A 6,096-nucleotide genomic window follows, 5' to 3' on the forward strand; every position below is an offset into this window, starting at 1 on the left:
CCTCGTGTGTTTGTAAAGTAATGGAGAGCATGGTCAACACTCGCTTGATGTGGTACCTTGAAGATCGCGAGCTTTTGGCCCCAACAATATACGGATTTCGCCCAGGGCTATCCACTCAAGATATACTCCTCCACCTAAAAGATGATGTCCTCGACCATAATTCGGTGCACCCACGGGCTGTTGTCGGAGTGGACATACGCAAGGCATTCGATGGCGTCCCACACAGTATGATCATGAACTAGGCACGTGCCCTTGGCCTTAGAGGAAAAATGTACAACTTCAAAGCAGGTTTCCTAGAAGGGCGAAACTACGAAGTCGAAATTGGCCAAGACGCCAGTGCCGTGCGAATGAACCACGTAGGTGTTCCTCAGGGCTCGGTGATCTCTACCACTCTGTTTAATATAGCTATGCACCAGCTACCAAGATGCCTTGCCGACGTATCGGGCCTGAAACATGCGGTGTATGCCGACGATGTCACCGTGTGGACACATCAAGGATCCATCGGTGAGCAGGAGGATGTCTTACAAAGAGCCCTTAACATTATTCGCGACTACGCACTGGAAACAAGATTACAAACCGCCCCAGACAAAACAGAGTTCGTCGTCATTCATGGGGGCCGATCCACCTTTGTCAAAGAGGAAGAAAAACGGTCGTTTAAACTTTGTATCGGTAATCGACCCATAACGCGGAAATCTACTATCCGAATACTCGGTATGCCCTTAGATGAGAATTGCAAAGCGAGCACTTGGTTCCAACGCGTTACGAAGACAAGCACACAAATCCTGCACGCTTTACGCAGAATCTCTAACCGTACTCGTGGAGTCAACGAACGTGAAATGCGGCAGTTTGCTCAAGCTTTTCTCGTCTCTCGTATCATGTATGGACTGCCGTATCATCCGGTCAACCGTACGCAAATGCTCGCGCTCGACCGGTTACTCAAAGAGGCCAAACGCATTGTTACTGGACTTGTTACTCCAAAGTACACACACCTCGATGCTCTCAAGAGCTATAGCAAGCTCAACAACCTGTCCGAGCTCGTCGACGTGCACATCCAAACACAGGAGACGAGGCTTCGTGCACCAAACGCCGGGCGACACACACTCATGCTCCTCGGGTATGACATCCACTCCACTCTCGATACCACTCTCGATACCGTCGATTCCGTCGAAAGTATTAACACGACGAGAGTCTGTGTTACTTCGGAGAATTCAGACAGGAACACTCCTTACTCCTTTCTTGCTTAACCGATTTCACAGGGGTGGAACACCACCACCCGTTACCGGTGTCTGCTGCACATGCAACTGCCGTTCGGACCTCAGCCACCTGTGTTGGGAGTGCCCCCTCTACATCCCACCCCGGTTTCGTGCCCTTGCCACCATAAAGCGGGGACCCTGGCCTTCCTCTCTCCGGACATGGGCCTGTCCGGATCCCACACTTCCAGACTGCAATTTTCCAACCTCGAAGAAATGCTCAGGGATCGTCTCGTGTGCGTCCTCCGAGACGAGCAGCTGCAGAACCGACTTTTCGCAAAGAAGCAGCTGACCATTGCCCTGGCCCAAGACGAGGCTCTGAGGGCAGAAGCGGCCACGAAAAGCACGAGGGTTGTCCGGCAGTCTGAAGAAAATGACTCTGGCGCGACCGTTGCCGCGACAAACCAAGAGAAGTACCAGGAACCGGTCGCACTCGAGCAGAGGGACCGTCCGGCTACGAGTAAAGGCACCTGCTACGGTTCTGGTAGGGCGCACCTCCGCACCGACTGCCGTCTCAAGAACGCGCAGTGCAGAGTGTGCAAGAAAACCGGGCCACATCGAAAGACTCTGCCGCAACGGCGGCTCGAGTGGCCAGCAGCTAACCTGCCGTCTCGACAGCCACGGAATTCTAAAGCGGCGTACAACCTAAGCGCGTTGCCTCATGATGAGTGCTACTACAACAATCACGTCGGCGCAGAAGGCTCACAGGTGTCTCGCAAGCTTCGAGCAAAGGTTGCTACTGAGGGCCAGACTTGCGAAATGGAGGTGGACTCTGGATCGGATTTCTCGATCCTCACCGAAGAGACATTCTGCCGCCTCCAGCAGTGCAATACAGAGCTGACACTGACTGACTTCTTTTCGACAGTGGTCGAATATCAGCTCAGTCCAATGGTTGTTATAGGGTCCTGCAACGTGCATGTGGAGTACAATGAGTTTGCGGGACTGCTGATGGTACTGGTAGCAAGGGGCACGCGCACCAACCTGTTGGGACAAACCAAATTCCGCAGGTGCCGATACTGGTTTCGAGAACTGGGCATTATCATTACAGGTGTCTCCCAGGTCAAAATATTGACGGTCCACTCTGTGCTCTCAGAGTTCAGTGAGGTATTTGAAGAGCGCCTGAGGAACTGCATGGGCCCACCAGTCTCTCTGCACCTTGACCCCAACATTCAACCAGTGCGCCTCAAAGCACGAAGACTACCGTTTGCGATTCAACCGAAAGTGGAGAAGGATCTTGATCACCTCGTTCAGAAGGGAGTACTGGAGCCTGTGACATAGCCAACGTGGGAGACGCCAATACTGACCCTACTCAAAAGCAACGGTGACGTTAGAATATGCGGGAAGTACAAATCCACAATAAACAAGGCTCTGAAGCAACCCCCGTATTCGATTGCCGTTGTGAGTCAGTTGCTGCCATCTTTATCCGGAGAGAAGTGCTTCGCGAAATTAGACCTTTGCACAAGCGTAGCAACAGCTGTCCGTAGATGAAGCATCAGCGGATGCTCAGACCATTGCCACGTATCGATGGGCATATAGATTAAAGAGGCTGCAGTACGGGATAAGCAGTGCTCCCGGAATCTTCCAAATGCTAATGGATGGGCTCCTCAAGAACATTCCTTGTGTAGTTCCATACTTCAACGACATACTTATCGCTGCTGCGACTCAAAAGGAACTTGCATCGCGTCTTCGCGAGGTGCTTCAGCGATTCAAGGACGCCGGCCTGCGGGTCAAGAAAGAAAAAAGCGTTATTAAAGTGCCGGAAGTCGACTTTCCGGGCTTTCGTTTAAGTGTTGCCGGTATTCTTCCCACGAGTAGGAAAGTTACTGCTGTCCACGAGGCACCACCTTCCAAGAATAAGAAAGAGCTACAAGCGTTTCTTGGCCTGCTCAATTTCTATCACAGCTTTTTGAAGGGTAAGGCCACAGTTGCCGAGCCCCTTCACCGCCCTCTGGACACAAAGGCAGTGTGGGCCTGGGGAACGAGGCAGCAAAATGCTCTTGAGGCACTGAAGCGCCTCCTCTCCTCAGACACAGTCCTGACACACTACGACCCAACTAATCCTGTGGTTTTAACATGCGACGCAAGCCCTGTGGGCATTGGGGCAGTGCTAAGCCACAGACTAGAAGACTCCAGGGAGGTGCCCATTGCATTTTAATCACGCACATTATCAGAGCCAGAGCGCAACTTTGCGCAGATTGATCTTGAAGCATTGGCCATAGTTTCGAGCGTGAAGAAATTTCACGACTATCTCTATGGCCGCGAGTACGTGATTGTAACAGACCACAAGCCCCTCTTGGGAATTTTCGCGCCGGACAAGGTAACCGCGCCCATCCTGTCGCCTCGAATGCTCTGGTAGTCCACCCCTTTGAATGCGTACAGCCACACACTGCTCCATCGTCCGGGGAAGGAGGTTGCCAACGCTGATGCGCTAAGCAGACTGCCTTCGCCTGCGACTGTATGCGTACCGACACTATTACTCGAAGTCTTCATGCTGGAGGTGACCGAGAAGCCTCTTCTGCAGGCCACAGACATTGCTGTTTTGACGCGGCGGGACCCTGTGCTGTCTCGTGTTCTAAGCTGGGCTTTTAGCGGTTAGCCTTCAGAGGGTCTGGCTGGCGAGTTTCAGGCCTATGAGCGCAGACACCACGAGATCTCAGTGTACAAGGGGTGCATCCTATGGGGAAACAGAGCTGTGATCCCTACAGCTGCTCGAGCTCAGCTACTGGAGGCATTGCATAGTGCGCATTGAGGGATTGTCTGTATGAAGGCCCTCGATCGCGGTTATGTGTGGTGGCCGAAATGGACGCCGACATTGAGCACAAGGTGAACGTGTGCAGCACATGCCAGGCATCAAGACCAGATCCCGCTCAGGCCCCTGTGCACCACATGGAGAGAACAAGGACACCGGTGTCACGGCTCCACGTAGATTTCGCTGGGCCATTTCAAGGGCAAGTTTTCTTCATTGTTGTGGACGCTTTCTCTAAGTGGCTGGAGGTGGTTCCAGTGTCGTCCATCACCAGTTCCACTGCCATAAGGTGTCTGCGCCGCCTCTTTGCGACTCACGGAATACCTGACAATATTGCATTGGACAATGCAGCACAGTTCGTGCCTGACGAGTTTCGACAGATCTTAGCGGGTGACGTTATTCACCACGTGACATCTGCCCCTTTTTATCCAGCAACCAATGGGCAGGCAGAACGCATGGTCAGAACAACTCAGGACTCTTTGAAACGAATCATCTAAGGCGACTGGGACCGACGTCTCACGAGTTTCCTGCTCCAGAAGCATGTCCCTCCATGCACTAGTACATGAAGGAGCCCTGCAGAGATACTTTTCAATCGCCGTCCCAAGAAAGTTCTAGACAGACTGCACCCCGACAGGATGAGAGACGGCCAGGGCCCGACCATCTACACTGAAGGAGAGCAAAGACCAGCGCGCAGTTTTGAGCTCGGGGACGCAGTGTATGTGAGAAACTACGCTCCTGGACCACGCTGGGTTCCTGCAAGTGTTGCTGCGGTGGTGGGGCCAATGTCATACCTGGTTCACACACCTGACGGCCGCCCCGCAGGGGCGTCTGCGCGAGCAGGCGTTTGGTGTGTAGCGATACCACGGACCCGAGCTAATGGGGGGTTTCGACCCCTCCCACGCCTAGCCGTGCGTGGCTTTGCCGTGTCCGGGGAAAAGGGGATCCTGGGGGTTGAGTCGGCGCCGGGTGTTTGGACCTTTGAGGCCCCCCGGCAGAGGCAACACACCCCTTTGGCCCCAGCTTCACGTAGACGGCACCCCTGGGCTGACCCACCCTGGGGAAATCGGCGGTCGCCTTTTCCTATCCCCTTCTCTCACCTTTCACTTTCCTATCCTCTTTCCTCGCTGTCCTGTCTCCTATTCGCTTCAGTTACGTCCGAGTTTTCGTAGGCGGCCTGGGTTAACCTTGTGTACTATATCCAGCCTTGGATATATTATATTGGGTTATAGCAGCTATGTATAGCTGGCGTCTGCATGTGTTGACCAAGCATTGTAGCGTCCCCTTGTAGGGCTCGATGGTGGGTGGCTACCATGGCTGCTGAATAATGAAGCATTTAATGGGTACTCATTTCCCCCCACTTTCTGATCGCCCTCTCAAAAGAGGGCGCACGGAAGTGACAGCAAGTTTCTTGACAAACCACAAAGACAACTTTCCTCGGTATCACGTGATACACAGTGAGCAACCCGACATGCCAGCGAGAGGCGTTTCACCTTTTCTTGTCGCTAAATACCTCGAAGAAAAGCTAGGACCAGGATATAAGATCACTAAAATGTCAAGTGGAGATCTACTTCTTGAGATTTCTTGCAAAGCCCAGTATGAGAAACTCCCCAGCCTTGAGAGATTCGGAGACATTCCTATAACTGTGACTGCACACAAATCAATGAATACGGTCCGTGGTGTAGTGACAGATGACGACTTAATTACACTAAGTGAGCCCGAACTACTGGACGGATGGAAAGAACAAAATGTGATTGATGTTAAAAGGATCAAGATACGCAGAGATGACAGAGAAATACCAACCAAGCACTTGATCCTCACATTTGACTCAAGCAAGCTGCCAGAACACATTGAAACAGGGTACACGAAAATCCGTGTCAGGGCATACATACCTAATCCGAGACGGTGTTTCCGGTGCCAGAGATATGGCCACGGATCTCTCAGCTGCCGAGGACGGCCAACGTGTGCAAAGTGTGCTGAGCACGATCACTCTTCTGACGACTGCAACAACACGCCTCACTGTGCGAACTGCGATGGTGAGCACCCTTCTTACTCTCGATCATGCCCTGCATGGAAAAAGGAAAAGGATATAATAACGTTCAA

The 6,096-nt window shown here is 52.6% G+C and overlaps 1 pseudogene; it reads left to right on the forward strand.

Annotated features, from left to right (window-relative positions):
• Positions 1-3,738: 3,738 nt before the first annotated feature.
• Positions 3,739-4,493, forward strand: LOC119382038 (uncharacterized protein K02A2.6-like; annotated as a pseudogene).
• Positions 4,494-6,096: the final 1,603 nt, after the last annotated feature.

This window comes from Rhipicephalus sanguineus, chromosome 2, assembly GCF_013339695.2.
Source record: "Rhipicephalus sanguineus isolate Rsan-2018 chromosome 2, BIME_Rsan_1.4, whole genome shotgun sequence".
In the NCBI taxonomy this organism is placed as follows: domain Eukaryota; kingdom Metazoa; phylum Arthropoda; class Arachnida; order Ixodida; family Ixodidae; genus Rhipicephalus; species Rhipicephalus sanguineus.